Source organism: Pteropus medius, unplaced genomic scaffold (assembly GCF_902729225.1).
Source record: "Pteropus medius unplaced genomic scaffold, Ma_sr-lr_union100, whole genome shotgun sequence".
In the NCBI taxonomy this organism is placed as follows: domain Eukaryota; kingdom Metazoa; phylum Chordata; class Mammalia; order Chiroptera; family Pteropodidae; genus Pteropus; species Pteropus medius.
The window spans coordinates 1,677,663-1,701,150 of record NW_024340701.1 but is presented as its reverse complement, the minus strand read 5'-3'; the positions used below and the strand labels follow the sequence as shown (position 1 = coordinate 1,701,150).

General features: G+C 32.4%; 1 protein-coding gene across 1 annotated transcript in view; it reads left to right on the top strand.

Moving 5' to 3' along the window:
* The window catches only part of ZSWIM5 (zinc finger SWIM-type containing 5), a 149,405-nt gene that overhangs the window by 20,464 nt on the left and 105,453 nt on the right, over positions 1-23,488 (top strand). The window lies entirely within an intron of this gene.

Genomic DNA, 23,488 nt, shown 5'->3' with positions numbered 1-23,488 from the left:
TTTTATAGGGATTGCATTGAATCTGTGGATCAAATTGTACAAATGGTTATTGCCATTTGTATTAATTTTCTATTGCTGCCGTAACAAATACCACAACTTTAGTGACTGAAAACAACATTTTTAATATCTTACAATTCTGGAGTTCAGAAGTCTGAAATTGGTCTTTCCGGGCAAAAATCAAGTTGTTGACAAAGCTATGTGCCATCCAATGGCTCTAGGGGAAAATCCCTTTCCAGGCCTTTTTCCAGCTTCTAGAAGCCACTAACATTCCTTGGCTCATGGCTCTTTCCTCCATTTTTGAAGTATATTACTCCACCCTCTACTTCCATTGTCACATTTCCTCTCTCTAACTTTAAGCCTCTTGCCTGCCTTTTATAAGGACCCAATGATTACATTGGACCCATTCAGATAATTCAGATAATCTCCACATCTCAAGAGTTTTAACTTAATCACATTTGCAAAGTCCCTTTTGCCAAGTTCTAGGGATTTAGATATTGATATATTTGAAGAGGGTGGGCATTGTTCTATCTACCATACCATTTTAACAAGACCTAGTCTTTTGATTCATGGACATGGCATGTTTTCCCACTTATTTGGGTCCTCTTTAATTTCTTTCAACAATATTTTATAGAGTGGAAATTCTGTACTTCCTTGGTTGAATTTACTCTCAAGTATTTTATTCTTTTTTTAATGCTATTTTAAGTGGAATTGTTTTCTTAATTTTACTTCCAGATTATTCATTGCTAGTATATTTAATTACAATTAATTTTTGGTAATTGATCTTATACTGGTATGATAGATTTTTGTATATTGATCTTGTACCTCTAACCTTGTTGAACTCATTTATTAGTTCTGTCAATAGAGATAATTTTTCTTCTTCCTTTTCAATTGGTAGCCTACAGTCTTTATTTTTGCAAGTCACAAAACTCAGTATTATTTGTGCTATAGAATGCATTGGACTAAGGGAGATGTCCTGTTTTCCACTGAACTTGGAAATGTTTTAATGTGCTATTGTGTTATTTAATGTGCTATTGTGTTATTTAGGGTTAAGAGAATTTAATCCTAAGGAAGCAAGAATGAGAGAAAAGGGAGTGAGATAGGGAAGGAAAGGAGCGGTAATATAAGGGTGTGTTACAGAGTTGGTTACTGTTTGGTATCAAGTGCGAGTGAGTGCTCAGTCTCCCTGAATTGCCTTATGGAAAGGGCAAGGAGAATATCTGCTGCCTTCCATTTTTTATTTAATAAGATTCAGAACTGGGAAATATTTTGTTATTAAAGATATATTTTGCATATATTTCTCTAATTTTAATCATTATTGGTTTTACAGTTTGGATTGTAGGGATTGTAGGATTATAGGAATTGTTCATTTACTGCTGCTATTCTGCATAGCCTACAAATTTAAGTACCTTAAATTCCCTGTGTGTGGTATGTTTTTTTTTTTTTTCAATTATAAACTGAGAAAAGGAATTGGACATAGTTCATAATCTTGTTATAATCTATGAAACTCTTAATGGTTGGAAATACAAAATAAGTAAGAACAAAGATCTAGTACATTTCAGAAAAACATTTTTTTTCTTTTTCAATATCATATTCTTCTTTCCTATTTTCTGTACTGTTTATTTTTTTATTTTCTGGATAGGCTTTAGGAATATAGGAATCACAGTGTAGCAAAACAGCTAATTATAAGATATCATAAAATGATACTTGCTCTTCCTCTTTCCTCTTCTTTCTTATCCCCGAACTCTTAACCATTCTCTTTTCTCTCTTCTGCCTTACTTTTCTGAAAAATTCAGTCCAAACCTGGGGGAAGCAAGAGAGAAAAGGAAGTGAGACACAGGGAAGAAGGGAAAGTGACAGCACCAAGTGGCAGCAGCCTAAAAGGGAATGTTGAAGCCCAGCAACACACTCTTGAATGGCCTGCAAAACTTTGGTAATCTAAAATAGTTGGACTGTAGAACCAGAGAGTAGAATGGTAGTTGTCAGGGCCTGGAAAGGGGTTATGTTGGTCAAAGGATACAAACTTTGAGGTATAAGATGAAAAAATTTTAAGGATCTAATGTACAACATAGTGATTATGGTTAATAATACTGTATTGTATACTTGAAATTTACTAAGAGGGTAGATCTTAAGTGTTCTTAACACATACACACACATACAGATGATAACTGTGAGGGTGATGGGCACGTTAATTAACTCGATTGTGGTAAGCATTTTATACTGTATATATACATTAAATCATGTACATCTTAAATAATGTACAACTTAAATCTACAATTTTTATCTTTCAATCATACTTTAATAAAGCTGGAAAAAATTGGAAAATATTCCCCCTCCAATTGTACTTGCAATTTTTCTGCAAATTTGAGTTTGTTTTAAAATAAAAAAGAATAAATATAGTTATGTTGTATTAACTTTAATTGTATTTCCATATTACCTGTTTACTTTGAGCTATTTAAGCCAATATTTTTTTGTTTCTTAGCTTACATTTCAAATCTGTTATTTGAATAAGAATTATTTTTTAATGTTTTAGTTTTATTTCATGTTTATTTTAAAGGTTAATTTATCAACAGTACAAACATACGTAACTCATCATTCATTTTAAGTGATACTTGGTTATTTCTTATTCAAATTACAAACTAAGGTTTTGAGTTTTTAAAGAATAATTTTATCTTGATTGTATAATCTTACAGTCTTCTAATTTTAAAAACTTCGTAAATATTGAAATTTAACATAATCTCACATTTTTTGCTTAACAATGGCGACAATAATATTAATAGCTAATACATAGTGAGCATTTACTATGTGCCAGCATCGTGCTAAGTATTTAACATGTTTTAACGTATTTAATTCATACAACAATGTTTTGAGATATGTACTGTTATCCTAGTTTTACAGATGAAGAAATGATGCCCACTTAAGAAATTTGTCTAAGTTCACATAGCTAGTTTAAGTGGCAGAGCTGAGGTTAGAACACAGGCAATCTGATGCCTGTGTCCAAGATCTTAATCATTAGGTTATATTCAGTTATGCGTTGTGAAAAATAAAATGAACAACTTAAGTCCAAAAGAGTGATTTTGAAGATAAAAAAAAAATCAATTAAATGAAGATATTATATAGTGAAATTATGTTTCCTTTTCTGTCCATAAATTAAAAAATTCAGATATAGGTTTTGTATATAGTGTGTGACAAATCTTTATTGTCTTTAATAACACCCATTGCCTTCTTTGTTATATCACACCTTTAATGCACAGACTTAAAAAAAAAAGCTGGTGCTGTACTAGAACAACAACTATTGTTCATAATTTAGTGTATTAAATTCATATATCATAGACCTATTATGTATTCATAAAAGATTAACTTTTTCTCCAGTAGTACAAAATGGCTTAAATTTGATTGTTATAATTTTAACACAAGGAAATAATTCATTTTGCAATATAGATAGAAAAACCAAACAGGTGATTTTATAAATGGGGAATATATTATTGATTTTATTCACATTATTTTTGTTTGCCTATATTATTTACCCATAGCAATTTAGATATTCTCAGTTTTCCTTTTGTTTACAGAAAATGCTAGAAAGCAGTAGATTTTAACAAAGGAAAAAAAGACAGAACCTTTGGAAGTTTTACTGAGGAGTGGTCTATAAAACTCATTTTAAGAATGATTTATAGATACAGAGAACGTTTTGATTGTTGCCAGATAGGAGGGGATTTAGGGGGTGGGTGAAAAACAGGAAGGGTTTAAGTAAAAATTAGTAGTTACAAAATAGTCATGGGGATGTAAAGTATAGCATAGAGAATATAGTCAATAATATTGTACTAACTATGTATGGTGTCAGGTGGGTACTAGATTTATCCAGGTGATCACTTTGTAAGTTAATAAATATCTAATGACTATGTTGTACACCTGGAATTAATATAATATTGTATGCCAACTGTAATGGGAAAAATTTTTTTTAATTGATTATTTTTTATTATTATTTATGCCTCTAGCACATGGTCTTCCTAGGTGGTCTCCCATCCAAGTACTAACCAAGCCCGACCCTGCTTAGCTTCCAAAATCGGGCTCGTTCAGGGTGGCATGGCTACAGACAATGGACCATGGCTTTACTGGGTCATGAATCCAGTACCTCCTGCGTGTAAAGCAGACATGCTAACCACTACACTATGAAACCACGTCCAGAAAACTTTTTAATCGTTAAAAAAATAGGAATGATTTGCATGATGGTTGTAATCTAAGTATGTGGTTTATTTGCTTACTGCTCTAAACCTGGTGATCTTAGCAGTTCAGGGATGATAATAAGGCCATGCTGTGGGAAAAAAAGATGTGCCAGCAATCTTCAGTTTTCTGAATTGTGAAATATTTCATTTTTAAAGAATATATTTTGTTCATTTTAGTTCATTCCACTAAGAATATACTTGTAGTATGTATGTATGTATTTATTTATTTATTTAATTTATTTATATTATGGTGACATTGGTTAACAAAATCCGTAAGTATCAGGAGTATAGTTTAGCAGTAAGGCATATATGTGTTGTACTAATTTGGCACTGGGTTCTCAGTTGTTATAATGTTGCTTTTAAACAACATATATGCAATTTATTACAACTGAAGTTTGCATTTTATCTCCTCTTTTGGGCAAATTTATCTTTTTTGGGAGGAAAATACAACTACTATTTGCTCAACAAAATATGGTCAAAACAAAGTGTAGGGTAAATGTTTAATCACTATGTTGTACACTTGAAACTAATATAATATTGTATGTCAACTGTAATTGAGAAATACATTTTAAAACAATTTTAAAAAAACCCTAAAAACCCTATAGTATAAGGTAGCCCGCAAACAGAATCTTGCTTATTCACTTTTACAACCATTTGAGTTACATTTTGGCTCCAGCATTCAATGCTGGATTTTCCATTCAGCATTGAATGGATCATCTTTCCTTTATTTTGAGCATTACATAAAAGTATACATTTATAAGCATTCTTAAAATATGAATAGATTTCCGCCCCTGTATCTTGGATATTAGGGATTTGAGGAGAGTTCAGAAAGAATTTATAGGCTGAAAAATTCATGTAATGAAATTAATGATGCTTTAAAGCAGCAGGTGAGTGAAAAAGGTAAGCTGTCACTTGAGTAACCTTACTTAAATTACCAATATTTTTTATTTTTTATCTTATAGAAACAATTATAATTCTAAATAATTGTGTAAAAATTTTGCTAAAATAATTGGTTGCCCAGTGGTTAAATTTCTTTTAAAGTATTTGTTAAATTATTGGTAATTAACAAAAATTGGTTACAGTGATGTAATACTGTTTTGTACAGTATTCTCAGCTCTCTCTTGATAGTATTGGTTAATGTTTATTCTCACAAAGCCCCTAGGATTATGCTTTATTTTTTTTATAATTATATTTTTGTGCTTTGTGATTTTTATGAGGTTCTGGAATGTAATAACATGACCTATCTTATAAAAATAGACTGAACTATTTCTGAAAGAAGTGTAATAGTCAGAAGAGCTGCAATGGGAGAGGCTTTCACATGGTTCATAGGCTGTGAAACTGTTCAATGGACTTTAGTTTCAGAGACAATATCTGTTTTAAATTAATCTTTGTCAGATTCATGCCATGGTAGATAGTTCAAATTCAACTGACTTTCTGACCTTAGAACAAAAGAATACCATACACTAATTTTTTCAATATAAAATTAATTTTTTGAGTTTTAGTTGCTGTGATTTAGTCCTAGAGCTTGTTGAAAGACAATGGAGGAGGGTATTTGGCGTTAATAAAAATTTTTTTGTGGCACTTGTTAGAAAATTGAAAATGTGTATGGAGAAACATGGGCCATTCTGGAAGCCAACATGCATTAGTTGTCCCATTGGCAGAATTTTCAGTAACTAGCAGTTAATTGTTTGAATAAATCCTTGTGTTGAAATTGCTTAATTTTACACTGTTAATTGTGTCTTTTTTTTCAAAAATGCATCTAGAGTAGATGTGAAAATATGTGATTTGTAAATAAAGATTTTTCTATTATGAGATAAATGTTATTTTTCAATAATCATGTGAAATAATGTAATTTAATTACAGTGCTAAATATTGGTAAATCTCCAATCATTTTTAATTTAATAAGAAGTTATTTCAAGGTCTTTGAGTGTATAACATGTCTTTCTAAAATTAAAACTTCTAATTTATGTAGTTACCTACTCTTAGGACTTACTTCAATATTTACTTCCTAATGTGATTCAGTATGTGCTTTGAGTGAGGTGGGAGGGATTATAATTTATGAATCCCATTACTGTTGAGGGTTCAAAAGAAGTATTTCCTAAAATAACTTAACTAGCTTTGTTGTTTTTAAAAAGTTACATACTCACTAATTAATTATAATAATATAAAAAAGTTTAAAGAAAAAAAGATAAAAGTCATCCAAACATCTTTCCAGACAGCTTTCTCAGTATATAGGCACAGAGATATATGCATACCATTTTGTATAAATAGGTTCATATAACATATGCAGCCTTTAAGATGTTTGGGAACTTTAATTCTTAAATAAAATAGTTTACATATACACACATATGTATATACACACATAGATGTTGCTGAGTTTTAGTACTTTATTGGCTTAGAGGCATAATGTTACATATAGGGAGATTAAAACCTGATTGTGCTTATAAATATTAAAGACTCTAATAAGTTTTTTATTCAGTGCATATTGTGCATTAAATTTTGTGATGTGGGAAATGCTAAAGAAAATATTTAGATTCTATCATATAGATTGAGAACCATAAAAGTTTTATTATTCATATGTTTGTTCATTCAATAATATGAGTTGAATTAGTTGAGACTGTATATTAAACTTGTGGATTGAACTGTGATAAGCAATTAGAAATATGAAAATAGAATGATTTGGATTTTGTTGACAGTAGGGAACTGATTAGAAAGGTAACATGATGAAATATATTAGGAAATTTAATCTAGTAGTTCTATGTCATTCAAGTCAAGTAAAGAAAGACAGTATAGCCTGGTGATAATAGCATAGGCCTTAGAATTAGAGATTAGGGTTCAAATTCCAACTGTGTAACTTACTAGCTCCTTGGTCTTATAAGTTGTTTTATCTTTAAGTAACAACATCCTTGTCCCTAATATGGGGTCATAATACCTAGCTTTTAGAATTGTAAGCACATTTAATGAGAGGTTACTTCATGCCAGGCTCTGTATTAAATGTTTACATGCATTATCTCATTTACATGAGATTATATGTTTCCCCACCTTTTATGGTTGGATTTTGAAGGAGGAGTAGAGGAATTCTTCAGTTGCTGGAGGGAGTGGGGAAATGAATGTAGGAAGGACATTCTAAGTAGAAAGAATGTAGATGTAGAGCTTTCAAGTATAAAAGAATGTGGTGTATTTGAGAAATTATGTGTGTGTGAAGGGAAATCATAAGACAGATGGAAAATGAGAGTAGAAATTTAGCTTAACCCAGATTATCAAGGATCTGTCCTTCTAAGGAGTCTGGGCTTTATCCTGAAAGTAGGTAGCACAAATCCAGGTAAAGTAAATGAGTGAAATGGACTGGGTAAGGACTGTGGTTAACTGGAAATTGTAAATCACATATGCCCTGTCTTATCTAGATGTCCTATTCTCTGCTCTGAGTTTTACTATGTAGAAATTTGGGCCCAGTGTTACCCAATTTTCTAATTTTTAAAAGCAAAACCAAATATCCATATTTTAATATGAAATCTATTTTCAAAATACCTGCATGTGGGGGAAAACCTCCATCTTTATTCTTTAAGCAGCCCATAGGCTATCGGTTTTTGGCCTGTACTGTAGACAGTTGGGAAGCCATGCAAGCTTTTTAATAACAAGGTTAGAAACATGACCAGATCTGATTTTGAGATAGATTATTCTTGTCTCAGTGTGGGGATTAGACTGGTGAGAATAAAGAATGAATGTAGAATGGCTGTTGTAGTAGGTAGAAAAATGAAAAAAAAGTGGCTAACCTAAAATGGTGGCATTAGGGCAGGAAGTAGGAGTGGGAGTGGGAGTGGAAGTGGGAGATGAATTAAAGAGATAATTTCAGTATAGTACTTCCCAATATTTTCACTCAATGGATCACTGGAAAGATTTATGTCTTGCAGGCAAGCTATATTTATTAGTAATCATTACCATAAAATTTAATTGCCAATTGCATAAGATAACTAGTGCATAATTGAGTTGATGCAATTCTAGTTCATAGTAAAAAACAACAACAAAACCAAACCCTGAAGCTGTAATTAGCTTTTACAACCTTATTGCAAGTATAAATACAATAGAGAAAAGTGAGTGTGTACAATTCTTAATTACTACTCACATTAAATCTAGCTTAAAAAGGGAAAATAAATCACTCAGAGGCTTTACAGACCATAATATACTTTAAATCAGGAGAATATACATTTTCTAATCAATTCATTATATCAGTCTCAAATATTTTGGTCTCAAGACTTTTACATTGTTAAAACTTACTGAGGACTCCCAAAGTATTTGTTTATATGGGTCATATTTATCGATGTTTACTATATTCAAAATTAAAATTTAAATGAAGGATCTGCTTTGAAGAGATGTCTCCAACAAAGTGACATTTAAGCTGAGATCTGAAGAATGCAAAATTATGTAATTTGTTAGTGTTTCCAGTCATTTTGACAAATGAATCATACTCATATCTCAATTACCTTTCCTAATTGGAAAATGTGAAGTTCAGACTAGTCACTGAAACTTTAAAAAAATCTTGACTAACAGTACAGCAAAGGAAACCATCAACAAAACGAAAAGACAACCGACTGAATGGGAGAAGATATTTGCTTGTGATACATCTGATAAGAGATTACTATCCAAAAATACATAAAGAGCTCATACAACTCAACAACAAAAAACCAAACAATCCAATTAAAAAATGGACAGAAGACCTGAACAGATATTTCTCCAAAGAGGAAATACAGATGGCCAATAGACATATGAAAAGATGCTCAAGGTCACTAATCATCAGAGAAATGCAAATTAAAACCACAGTGAGATGTCATCTCACACCTGTCAGAATAGCTATCATCAATAAATCAAAAAACAAGTATTGACGAGGATGCAAACTGGCACAGCCACTATGGAAAACAGTCTGGAGGTGTCTCAAAAAATTAAAAATGGATATACCTTTTGACCCAGCAATTGCACTTCTGGGTATTTATCCAAAGAAAACCAAAACAATCATTGTTAAGATCTGTGCACCCTTATATTCATGGCAGCACAATTTACAGTAGCTAAGATAAGGATGCAACCTAAATGCCCATCAACAGATGATTGGATAAAGAAGTCGTGGTTCACATATACAATGGAATATTTCTCAGCCATTGAAGAAAATGAAATCCTACCATTTGCAACAACATGGATGGACCTAGAGGTTATTATGCTGAGTGAAATAAGTCAGAGAAAGATAAATACCGTATGATTTCACATATATACGGAATCTAAGGAACAAAAAGAACAAACTAATTAAAAACAGACTCGCAACTATAGAAGACAATCTAGTGACTGCCAGAGGGGAGGGGGATTGGGAGGCTGGAAGAAAGGGGTGAGGGGTTAAAGAAGTACAAATTAGTAGTTGATAGATGGTCACGGGGTTGGGGAGCACAGCATAGAGAGTGCAGTTAGCATTAATGTAAGGGGTAGGTGGAGAGTAGGAGGAGAGAAAGAACAATTAGGAGGATCATTTTATACACTATATAAATGTCTAACCAATGTACTGTATACTTGAATCTAATAATAAAATTAAATTCTAAAAAATTTGACTAACATACTTTAACAACAATAATAAATAGCTAATATTTACTGATCACTTGCTATATGCTAAAAGTATTAGCATACTTTTGATTTATAAGTTTATTTCATTTAATTCTTATTGCAATGATATGAGAGATTGTTATCCCCATTTTACAAGTGAAAGAAATGGGATTTAGAACAGTTAACTGACTTGAGTAGTAAATTAAGGGGACAGAATTTATATCTAGAACCTGAAAATTTTTTTTAAATTACTATTTTTTAAATTAAGTTTATTGGGGTAACATTGGTTAATACAATTACATAATTTTCAGGTATACATTATTATAATTTGACATCTCTATATTTTATTGTGTGTTTACCACCCAAAGTCCAGTTTCCTTCAGCTACCATATATTTGATCACCTTTACCCACTACACTCTCCCCCTACCCCCCTGTATTTGATCCCCTTTAACCGTCTATCTATCCCCTCCTTCCCCAACCCCTACCTTCTGGTAGCCACTAGTCTATAGTCCATGTCCATGAGTCTCTGTTTGTTTGTCTTGTTTATTTGTTGCTTTTAGGTTCATATCCCACATGTAAGTGATATCATTTGATTTTCAACTCTTTCTGTCTGGCTTAATTCGCTTAGAATGATTTTCTCGAGGTCCATCTATGTTGTCGTAAATGGCAGTATTTCATCTCTTCTTATGGCTGAGTAACATTCCATTGTATGTATGTACCACAACTTCTTTAGCCAGTCGTCTATTGTAGGACACTTTGGTTGCTTCCATGTGCTGGCCACTGTGAATAATGCTGCTATGAACATTGGTGTGCAAATATCTTTTGGAATATGTTTTCAAGTCTTTAGGGTAAATACCCAGTAGAAAGATCGCTGGATCATATGGTAGATCCATTATTAGTTTTTTGAGGAACCTCCATACTGTTTTCCATAGTGTCTGTACCAATTTACAGCCCCACCAGCAGTGTATGAGGATTCCTATTTCTCCACATTCTCTCCAACATTTGTTATTACTTGTCCTTTTGATAATAGCCATTCTAACAGGTGTGAGATGGTATCTCAAAGTGGTTTTGATTTGACTTTCCCTAATAGCTAGCGATGTTGAGCATCTTTTCATATATTTGTTGGCCATTTGATTGTCCTCTATGGATGAGTGTCTGTAGAACATGAAATTTTTATACTAACAACTAAATATAGAAACAAAACAGTAAAGCAAGCTCTTTACTGTATAATAACTCTTATTTGTAATAATTACTCTAACAAACCAACTTATTTATAGTAACTATTCATATAACTTGTACTTAAAAGTATTATTAAGACGCGGAAGTTACTATAAATGCTTTTGGATTAAACCTATTTTTTTTATGTGAATTTCTATAAGAGACGAAATACAACTAACTCTGGTCTAGATAGGATTCAGTACAGTTGTTTTTGCAATAGCATGTCAGATGATTGTTAGCACAACACAATTTGAAGTTTTCACTTTTGTCTTTTGAATTTCACTTCCAAATGAATTTCATTTGATTTGACTACTTTTTGATTCAGCCTTATTTTGATTGTGTTACTGTATTAGAATAAAAGAAAGATACATTATTCTCTTCCCAGGAGCCCTAGTTCTTTATGGGTTCTACTATTGCAATGATTTTTACCATTGTGAAAATTCAAATTTTTATAGAGTTTTGCATTATAAGAATTGCAGTTCAGCTATTTAAGGCAGCAACTGCCATATTATCATATAACAGATAGAAAAGAATGGAACTGACATTTATTGAAAACCTTTTACATGCCAGATACATTTAAATCCATTGTCTAAATTATCACAGTAACCTTAGTAAGTATTATCTTTATTTTACTGATGGGAAGAAATACCCCAAAAGTTAAATATCTCAAATTCCCACAGCTAGTTATAGGTAGAGCCAGGGTTTAAATTCGAGTTTATTTGATTTCAAAGAGATAGGTAAACTGTAAAAAGTTCAGTCAATAAATACTTGTCTTTTGGGAGATAATATTTGCGAAACATATGTTTGACAAAAGATTGGTATCCAAGATTTGTAAGGAACTCTTTCAACTCAATAGTAACAAGACAAGTAACCCAAGATAATATGGGCAGGAGATATAAACAAATAACATCACAAGGGATTATATACAAGTGTCTAATAAACACATAAAAAGTATTCAACATCATTAGTTATCAGGGAAATAAATGTAAATTAAAACCACAATGAGATATTACTACATTTCAACCAGAATGTCCAAAATTCAAAAGGCGAATGTTGGCAAGGGTGTAGAGCAATCAGAAATCTTATACATTGTTGTTGGGAATATAAAATGGTATAATTACTTTGGGAAAAGATCTACACATACACCTATCCTATGATCTGGAAATTCCACCCAAGTATTTACTCAAATTAAATGAAAGCATCTTTCAACAATGTCAACAACAAAACTTTTGCAAGAATGTTCATAGCAGCTTTAGTTATAATAGCCCCAAACTGGAAACAGCCTAGTTGTACATGAGCTAAAGAATGGCTAAGTAAACTTACATTCATACAATGGATTACCATTGAGCAATAAAAAGGAGAAAACCACTGATAGAGGCAATAACATTAATACATCTCAAAAATAATATGCCAAGTGAATGAAAAAGCCTCATGCAAAAGAACACATGTTTGATTTCATTATAAGAAGTTCTAAAATAGATAAAACTAATTAATGGTTAAAAAAAACTGGAGCAGTAATTATCTTTGGAGGTAAGGGGCATGAGAAAGCTTTCTGGAGTAATAATAAGGTTCTATACCTTGATTTAAAATTTTTTTAAAATGAACATTGGATTCTTCATTGCAAATGCATGCGAGTACAGTTGATTTTTGTATATTGATCTTGTAACCTTGCTGAACTTATGTATTATCTCTAATAGTTTTTGTGTAGATTCCTTAGGATTTTCTATATATCAGATCATGCCATCTGTGAATAGAGATAGTAGTTTTACTTCTTCCCTCCCAATATAGATGCCTTTTATTTCTTTTCTTTGCTTAATTACCCTTTCTTTCTCAATCACCTTTGCAGTTTGTTTCTACTCTACCCACCCTTGTTATAATTAACAACCTTCTGAGTATGTCAACTTACATATCACTCTAGATCATCAAACTCATCAGTCTAAGACTGCAGATCATCTTTTCTACCAAAGTCCTCTTTCTCCAGAGTCCCAATATTTTGGTATAACATCATGTCCAACTAATTGTCCAGCCAGAAAATTGAGAATCATCTTTGACTCCTCCATTGTTCTTACCCATCATATCTAATTCACCACTAAGTCCTTATGGTTATGCTTCCTAAATATCTCTTGAATCAGTCTAAAACTTATCCTCTCTGCTACCACTACCCTTGGCCAAACTACCATCATCTCTTGGCAGGATTATTGTACTTGCCTGACTGGTTCCCTCAGAAGCTACCCTTGACATTCTCATCTATTCTTTACCTGTCACTGTGATCTTTCTGAAAAGACAAATATGATCATGTCACTGCCCTACTTAAAACCTTCTAATGGCTTCCTGTTTAAGTCTAGCATGGCTTGAGTCCCTGCCTGCTTGCTTACTATTGCTGTTTGTATAAAGATCAAAATATGGTTTGCAAGGCCCAGCAAGATATGGCCCCTGCCTACCTCCCCAGACGTTTTTACACTGGCTTTCTTTTGATTCCTTGAACAAGACACCTTTTGAATTTTAAGTACCAAAAAGGCAGGGATCATATACCAATGCATACTAAGGGTCTGACTCATGGCAGGTACCAATAAATATTAGTTGAGTAAATATAGATTATGTGCCAAGGTGGATGGATATGTTCATTATCTTGATTGTGATATTGTTTCCATGTATGTATGTCAAAACTTATGTCAAACTTAATATATATCAAAATGTAACCAATTGTATACTTTAAATAGGTACAATTTATTGCCTGTCAATTTTTCTCAATAAGGTTGCTAAACAAACAACTGTGGTCCTTGTACATTCTTTTTGTCTAGAATCTTGTCTTAGCTTAAATATGTTTCCTCATGATCTAGCTTAGAATCTTCCTTCCTATTCTTCTTAAGTCTCTCTATTATATATATTATACATCCTTCAGAGCATTTCTCATAATTATGTACAATTATGTAATATTTGTTTAATGTCATCTTTTCCCCTAGACTAAGCTTCATGAAGATAGGGACCATGCCTTTCTTGTTCACTGATGTGTCCTAGGGTTATGTTACAGGCATTCAAATATTTGTTGACTGAATTAACAAATAAAATATGTATCTATTTATTCTACAAATATCCATTGAGCTGAGTCCTTCCATGAACCAGATACTGTTCTAGGTTTTAGAGTTATAGCAGTGAACAAAACAGACAAAATAAATAAATAAATAAAGCAGAGAAAAAGAATAAATAGTACTGAGGCATGTGGACTATTTGTTTCTTTACCCATAGAAGCATATAGGGATTAGAATCTGGGCACTGAAGTCTTGACTTTTTGGAGTGGCAGGGCTTAAGGGGCATTATGAGATTAGTCCTTAAGGTATCAAGGTAATTAATGAAGCTGTGAGTGTTGAGCAAGGGGAGAATTGGAGACTTACTAGGATCACACTGAATCCTGGGTTTCTATTCACAGTTCATCCTGCTAATGGTTATGGTGAAAGTTGAGGGTGATTTTATCTAGAGCACATAGAGCTCTGGGTGTTTCCCTGGTTGCTGCTGATAGATTTCTGAAGTACCAGCCATCAGCAAGTTTCTGTGAGACAAACAGAAACAATCTACCTGGCTTAATTTGTCCCTGCTCTCAAGAAACTCACAATCTAGTTGACAGGACATACATGTAGAATAATTATGATATGAAACAGAAGGTAGTAAGAGTAATAGTAGAAATGTACATGTGCTAAAGAATCAAAGAAAGAGAATAATTGCAGAGGGTGTGGGACAGAAAGGAAGCTGGAAGGTGAAACCTAGTAGAGGAAGGATAAGATTTCAACAAACAGACATGCATTTTAAGCAAATGAGCATCTCTATTTGGACGCTTTTTTTCCTGCCCCAAACTTAGCATGTGTAAAGGCAAATATTTCCCACAAACTCAGATCTTTCTCCTAATTTCCTTGTTTGTGATCATTCTTCCCAATACTCATACCATAAACCTTATATCTACCTTTGCTTCTCTCTTCCTCTAAAATAAAAATGACCATAATGACTACCATTTATTGATTAATTACAGTGAGCCAGACTCTGTTTGTTTCACATACATTATGCAACTGGTAGGATCTGCTTATCGGATCTCAAAAGTGAAAATGCAGTCCATCTCTCTTATTTTTCCAATTTAAATTAAAACCAACCCAAGTGTCTATATGATACATTTAGTAGAAAGATCAATATCACCCTTTCCCATGTAATGTCTGAAATACAGACATTTCCCTTTCCCTTGTATTGTCTGAAAGCTTCATAGGGTTTATTCATTCTAAACAAGGTGTATCTGATTTCCATTTCTAAGGGAGGAATTTTGGTCTGCTATTACTATTGTTCTTTATTGCCAGGTGGTACCGATGCCAAATACCTCCATTGTCTGGTGTTGCTTGTCCCCACATGGCAAAGTTTCACTGGCCCAGCTTTTGGCAAAGGCCAGTGAGGTGCTTTCAAATGAGGCTGATACCATGGACAAGCTTACTCTCTCAGTGCTCTAATTGACCCAAGGTGTCCCTCTTTGTACACTTTTAATTCCTAAACCATTTAGGCATATAACACAATCCATTCTTTTATAAGGCCCTGCTGTCATAGAGGAGTTGTGCCTGAGTTTGGGTATCCTCTCATTGCAGAGCCCACAATCAATGTCTCTTTATGAAAATTGCCCAAGAATTAAGCAGTATTTTTTTTCCTTCCATCCAAATGCAAAAGGCCTTATATTGTGTCCCTCCCAGAAAATCTTGGTTTGTTTAAGTAGATCATTCCTCCCTGGTAACTAGGGATAGAGGGATCTAGAGTGTGGTATCCATTCTTGAGTCTCAGAGTATTTTGCTAAGCTCTAGTCACTAAAGAAATCTTCCTGCTTTATTGTTACAAAAAAATTAAGCTACTTAAGTGACACTTTTCAGGACAAAGGTCAGTTTCTATTAAAAAATTATCACCTATAGCACATAACATCTCTTGGGCTATTGCTAAGATTATATCAACTCCAGAGATTCTGATTGATTAGATCTCATATGAGGCCTAGAAATGGGCATATTTTAACAAATACTGGTGATTCTGAAGCAAATGGTCTACAGACTGCCTTTGGGAAATACTCCATAATAGGCTCTCTCACATTCTGTGCTTTATGCCAATGTAATACAAAATTACTTGTCCTTGATCTCCCTCCTTCTCCCCTCCTTCCTTCAAGCCTGCTTTGCATATGCACAAGTTTGTATATCTGTTTGGACACTATCCTCTCACATCCTCCCCTCCGTGTGTGGTGGGGAGGGGGAATGGAGTAATATCCTCATTATTCTGTCAAACCTCTCTTCATTCTTTAAAACTGTATTCAGATGTCATCTTCTCTGTGACGCAGGTAGAAAAAAAAAGGACTCCTTTTTTGTACTACTTCTTATATCTTGCAAGTACCATTCTATGTTGTGTTTATTTACATTAGGTTGTAAATTCCTTGAGGGCAGGGATAGTATAGAGTGGGAGACAAATGACAGCAGGCTCTTTACTATTCTGGGAACTAAGACAGAGCCTAGAGTAAGTAGATGTTAAATTTGAGGTCTGAAGTTTGAGTAAGAGTTAGGCAGATTAAAAGGTGTATAAGAAAGTATCTCAGGTAGAGACAATAGTGTATGTGGAGTCCTAGAGATGAGAGAGTGACACCTTAGAGACTGAAAGAAATTTAATAAAGTTAGAGTTTAGCTAGGGTCAGATCAAATGGCCTTGTAAAAATCTTAAGCCAATTAGAAAGCTAACTCTGCAGTTTAGGGAAAGAATTAGAATTAGGCTAAGAGTAGAAGCAGGGAAAGTGGGTTTTGAAAAACTGTTAGAAAATTGTTGGTCTGAGCTAGTGGAATCCATGAAAAAAGTAGTTGGATTCTAGACATACACAGAAAGCAGTCAGCATGACTTGGTGATTGATTAGATATTGAGAAGATTGCTGTTAAGACAACAGTTGGAGACAAGAAGGACTGCCAGGTTTTTGGCCTTATGGTGATACCATTAGTAAGGTAAGGGGGCTGGAGAAGGAGAAGGAATGTATTAGAATGATTGAGGACAATTTGGATGGTGGGAAAGATGTTGAGTTCAGTCTTCAGTGTGCTGAATTTGAAATATTTGTGAGACATCCAAGTGTAGATGAGAAGTGGAGTTTTGAAAAAGCAGGAAGAGCTTTGATGTTGAGAATGGGGGAACAAGCTGATGAAAACAAGAATGCCTGACAATGTTGTGGGCCCAGATAAAATTGGTGAACCTGAATTTTTAATAGTACCAGTCAACTTATTTGTGTGATTTTTATTCAATAGTATATCAGTCTGGTTGCAGGTATAGAGTAGGTGGATAGTTTTAGGATTAAAGTTTTGTCAGGTAGTTGTCAAATAAAGACAGTTGAGTGACAGGTTTTAGGATATTGACAAGAGAGTAAAATAATGGGACAAGGAATCTAAGCTGGATGGTAATGATAATTTCATTTACCATTATTTATTAAGTGATTAATATGTACCAGGCTCCTAGGAGATGAGTGAAGAATAGCTAGAGAAAAATTAGTGGAGTAGTTAAATGGACTGGAAATCCAAGTGAAGTGGAAGAACAACTATTATAAGATAATTGAGTGAACATCCAAGAAAGGAGTTAAAAGAGAGTAGGATGGAAAACCTGGTGATTTTAGAGGTGGAGCAGTTTGAGACGATGATAAAATATAAAGTGTGGCCAAAGGAGTATGTAACTTGAAATGAAGTGTAGGGTAAGACACTGAAAATATAAAAGTTTAAGAAATTAGAGTTTGGTTTTTAATTTGCTTATCTATATGGATGCTGAAGACAACCACGTAATAGCACTGACTTTTAGTAGAATGGAAGGTTGTGAGTCATTATCAAATTTTTCAGTGGATGAAGTAGACAGAGCAATCAGTGGATAATACCAACCGTTTTCCATGTGACTTTGGGTGAATTGCTGTAAAATGAGAATAACAGCAGTACCTTTTTCATATCAGAATAGAACTGTCAGAAAGTAAATATAAATGCTACTTTATTTATTTTGAAATAATTTCAAACACATGGCAAAGTTGTAAGAATAGTACAGAGATGATAACACCAAATATGAGGATGTGGAGCAGCTAGACCTCTCATACATTGTTGTTGGAAACGATATAAAACACTTTGGAAAAAAGTCTGATTTCTTATAAAGCTACATTTTCACTTCCTTATGACCCTTTCACTCCTAGGTATTTACGAATAAAAATGAAAATGTGCACAAAAACCTTGTGTATGAATGTTAATAACAACTTTATTCATAATAGCACAAAACTGAAAATATCAGAAGGATGAACTATCAATAGAATGACTAAAACTATGATATATTCATACAGTGGACTACTACTTAGCAATAAAAGGAGTTACTGATATATACAACAACATAGATGGATCTCAAAAACATGCTAAGTAAAAGAAAGTTTACTCAAAAGAATATATACAGCATGTTTACATTCATATGAAAATCCAGAATGGATAAAGCTAACTTATGGCCAAAAAAAAATTTAGAATAGTGGTTGTCACTGAAGCAGGTGGGAGAGTGGGGATTTACTGAGAGTGGCTTGAGGGAACTTTCTGAGATATGATTATCTTATCACTTTGAAATAACTGTTGGGATTAATCGTTCCTGTTTGCATTCATGTTTTCAGTTCCCACTCACCATCTTTGTTGATTTATTTTTCTAGTATATAGAACATTATTAACGTTTTTGTGTAATCAAAACTATATAAAATAATATTCTTGGAGAGATCTTTCTCCATCCCTTCCACCTCATCCCTCTACCATTGTAGGTAACCAATTTCACTGGTTTCTGGTTTAGACTTCCTCTATTTCTTTTTGCAAAAATAAGCAGATACATTTGTATGTTTAATTCCCAACTTTTTCTTACACACAAAAAATAGCGTCCTTTATATACTCTTTTGGAATTAGCTTTTTTTCCCACCTAACAATGTATCCTGGAAATCACTCCATATAAGTTAACAGATTAAAAAAAACAAAAACAAAAACAGCTGTATAATACCTTAATGTATGTATTATAGTATTATAAGTTTATTCAGTCAATCTTTTGTGTTTGAGTAGGTAGTTTCCAATATTTTGGTGCAATAAATAACCTTGTGCATCATTGTGTAGGTATTAGTGCAGAATAAACTATTGTAAGTGAGATTACTGGTTCAAAGGGTAAAACTGCATATGTAACTTTGTTAGATATTGCCAAACTCTCCAGAAATTGTACTAGTTTGCATTCCCAGCAGCAGTTTATGAGTACCTATTTCCACATGGACTCATCAAAAAAAATGAGTTGTCATACTTTTTAGTTTTATCAATATATTTGGTGAGAAATGGTAGAATACTTTTAATTTGCATTTTTCTGAGTGAAATTGAACATCGTTTCATATGTTTAAGGACCACTTAAAATTTAATACATTTTAAAATCTTTCTTTGTATGTTGTCTGTTCATGCCTTTTCCCCGTTTATTTCTCAATGTTTTTTTTTTTAAATTAAATTTATTGGGGTGACACTGGGTAATAAAATTATATGGGTTTCAAATGTACAATTTAATAATATATCATCTGTATATTGCATTGTGTTCACCACCCAAAGTCAAGTCTCCTGTTACCATATATTTGACTCCCTTTACCCTTATCTACCTCCCTCTCTCCACTTTCCCTCTGGTAACTATTAAACTTGTCTATGTCTATTCTGTGAGTCTATCTTGTTCTTTTGTTGCTTTCAGTTTTATATCCCATGTATGAGTGAAATCATATGGTTCTCAACCCTTTCCGTCTGACTTATTGTGCTTAGCATGATTATCTCAAGATCCATCCATGTTGTCGCAAATGGCAGTATTTCACCTTTCTTATGGCTGAGTAGTATTTCATTGTGTATATGTACCACATCTTCTTTAGCCAGTCATCTCTTGAAAGACACTTTGGTTGTTTCCTCGGTATTTTAAAAGGACTTGTGAGGGTTTTTTGCTTCAAATTTGAGGTGTTCTTTCTTAGTTTTTAAAAAAGACCTCCAGATTTTATTGTCTTCTCTCAATTTTTAGAGGTCCTTTAGCAGGTTGTCATTTGTCTTTTGACTTTATGGTGGTTTGAGCCAGACAAATTTTTTTTTTTTTAATTTTAATTTAGTCAAATTTAACAATCTTTTCTTTTATTCATCTAGATTTTGAATTATAGTTAAAAGCTTCTCCCTATATCCAGGTTATTGAAAACCTACCCATGTTTTCTTTTAGTGTTTGTATAGTTTCACTCTTTTACATTTAGATCTCTGATCTATTTGAAGATTATTCTTATATTATGTGTGAAGAGTGGATCTAATTTTATTTTATTCCAGTTGTTTTAACATCATTTATTAAAAAGTCCATCTTTGCCCTTGTGATTTGAAAGACCACCTTTATCATATACTTCCAAATTGAGACAGTTTCTGGACATGCTCTTTTATTCCATTGGTCTTTCTGTGTACTCAGATACTATATGCTGTTTCACTTTTAAAGGCTTTACATTTTTTATACCTGGTAGTAATTCTTCCTTTTCCATTTTTCAGAGCTTTCCCTTTTCAGTTTTTCCTTAGCAGTTCTTTTGTATATGTTTTTCCATGTGAACTTTAATATCAACTTGACTAGTTCTCAAAAAAAAAGCATGTTGGTATTTTTATTTGGGTGACATTAAGGCGTGTTAACTTAGGGAGCACCAAAATCTAGATGTTGAAACATCCTAAGAACAAGTTACATGTTAGAACAAGCACTTTTGTTCTTTCCAAAGTGTTTTCTAAATTTCTTCAAACAAACTTGAACATTTCTTAAGTTTATTCTGGGTATTTTGTCTTTTTTGCTGCTGTTGTAAATGGAGTTTTCTCTTACATTATCTATTTTGTTGACCTCTTTTCAAAGAGCCAAGATTGAAATTTATTAATTTCATCAACTAATTTCTGTTCTCTACTTCATTAATTCCTACTTTCATTGTTATTACTTACTTGCTATATTTTCTTTTTGTTTTCTTTTTCCAGCTTTTTGGGGTTGAGGTTTAATTAATTTTTATTATTTTATTTTTATAGATATAGATGTTTAATGCTATGAATTTTTTTCTTTTGATCTCTGCTTTAAATGGATCTCATGAATTCTGATAGGTAGTGTTTTTGTGTTTTTCAGAAATTCTGTAATTTATATTTCCCTTTTCACTCAAGAGTTATTTAACAGAAGACTTTTTCATTTTTTAGGTCAAAGAGTTTTTCGTTTCTTTAATTTTGTTGCTTTATAATCAAAACATGTTTTAATTTTACTACTTTATGGAATTTACTATTTTCTGATCAGTTTTTGTGAACATTCTATGTGCACTTGAGAAGAAGAGATATTCTCTATTGAGTGTAGTATTTTATTTATATCTAATTTATATTCATAAGATCTTATTGATTATATCGTTAGGTTTTTCTAGAGCCATTCTTATTTTTTGTCCATTTCACCTATCTTACTAAGAGTGGTGTGTTAAAGCTTTGTACTAGTACTGGTTTCTGTCAATTTCTTATTTTATCTCCTGCTGTTTCTGCTCTATGTTGGTGGCTTTTGTCTTTTTATTTTTTATTTTTGGTACATATAGAGAACTGTTCTGTTTTCATTTTTAATTTTGTCTCAGCATAATAAAATATTTTTCTTTGTTTCATTTAATGATTTTGGTCTAATTCTACTTTGTCTGATATCAGGATCACTTTCTTATTGTTTCCAGTTGCCTGTTATATCTTTGCTTATTCCTTTAGTTTTGGTATTTCTAAATCTGTTTTAGGTGTATCTCTTGTATACAGCACAGAGATTTTCTGATGAGGAAATTGAAAACTTTCTCTGTCCTAAGTGAATTAAGCCCATTTTCCTTTTATTAATGTGATTGATATGTTTGGTTTCAATGCTGTTGTATTATTATTTTATTTTTATTCCCTGCTATATTAAATTTCCTAGGAATTTTTTTTCTATGCCTTTCTTATTCTTTTAAGGTTTCTTTTGGCATATGGAAAAGTCTGCTTTTTATTCTAGTGGTTTTCTTTATGTTTATACCTTTTATCATGCCCATAGTCGTTTTTTTTTAACTTAACCTTTTCCTTTGTGGTTTATCAGTTTTAAATAGTATCCTTTGAATCTCACTATTACCTTTACCATAGTTAATGATATTATTTTACTTTACACTTTCTCTCTTTTTCCTCCCAGAATAAACAATATTTATATACTATTTTAAGTCTTAATTTTTTTAAATATAGAAGATTTTCCTTTTTTTTACTGAGATGAAATTCACACAACACTTTGAAGTGTACAGTTTAGTGGCATTTGATGCATTCACAATCTTGTGTAACCACCACCTTTCTCTCATTTTGAAACTTTTTTATCACCTCAGAAGAATACTCTGTACCCATGAAGTTGTCTAAAACTCTACTGGAAATCTCTAATCTGCTTTCTATCTATAGATTTGCTTATTCTGGATATTTCATGTAAATGGTGTCATATGATATGTGATGTTTTGTGTCTGGCTTCTTTCTGTTAATGTTTTCAAGATTCATCCAAGTTGTAGCACTGTACCTTTTTGTGGCTGAATAATATATATTTTATTGTATAGGTATACCACAATTTGTTTATCCACTCATCAGTTGATGGACATTAGATTGTTTCCACATTGTAGCTATTATGAATAATGCTGCTATAAACATTTGTATACAAGTTTCTGGGTGGATATGTTTTTATTTCTCTTGGATATATATCTAGGAGTGGAGTTGCTGGATCATATGGTAATTCTATGTTCAACTTTTTAAGGAACTGCTAAATTGTTTTCTACAGCAACTGCACCATTTTATATTTCCATATTTCCAGCAGCAATGGACAGGGGCTCCTGTTTCTCCATTACTTCTTCAATACTTGTTAATTTCCATTGTTTTGATTATAGCCATTGTAGAGGGAAGAAGTGGTATGTCACTATGGTTTTGATTTATATTTTTTCGATGATCTATTTTAAACTTCATGAGTTTGTTGGCCATTTGTATATCTTTATTGCAACTTTTCTTTGGTAGTTATATCATTAATTTGTGTTTCAACATGATTAATAGGGGAAAATGAACAAAATATTATTTTGTAAAAATGAGATAAACTTGAAATAGATTTATTTGAAAGACACATGTGATTTTACAATACAAACAAATATTTAGCTTTATTTGTGTTCTGTACTTCATGTGAGTGTTCTGGGTGTTACACCTGTTATAAATAAATGAAAGCAAGATTTAACTCATATAATATGGTTATGTATGTTCTTGCATCCTTAAATCTTTGATTTAACTTGGTTACCTTAATGCATTTTGTTAGGAAGGCTTTAAAAGGCTATATGTTCAGTCTCTTATTTATATAGATATTGCTTTGTAACATGTGCCAATGTGTAAAATTACCTTTCACTTATAAATCATAAATTTAACTATAATAAAAATGTTTA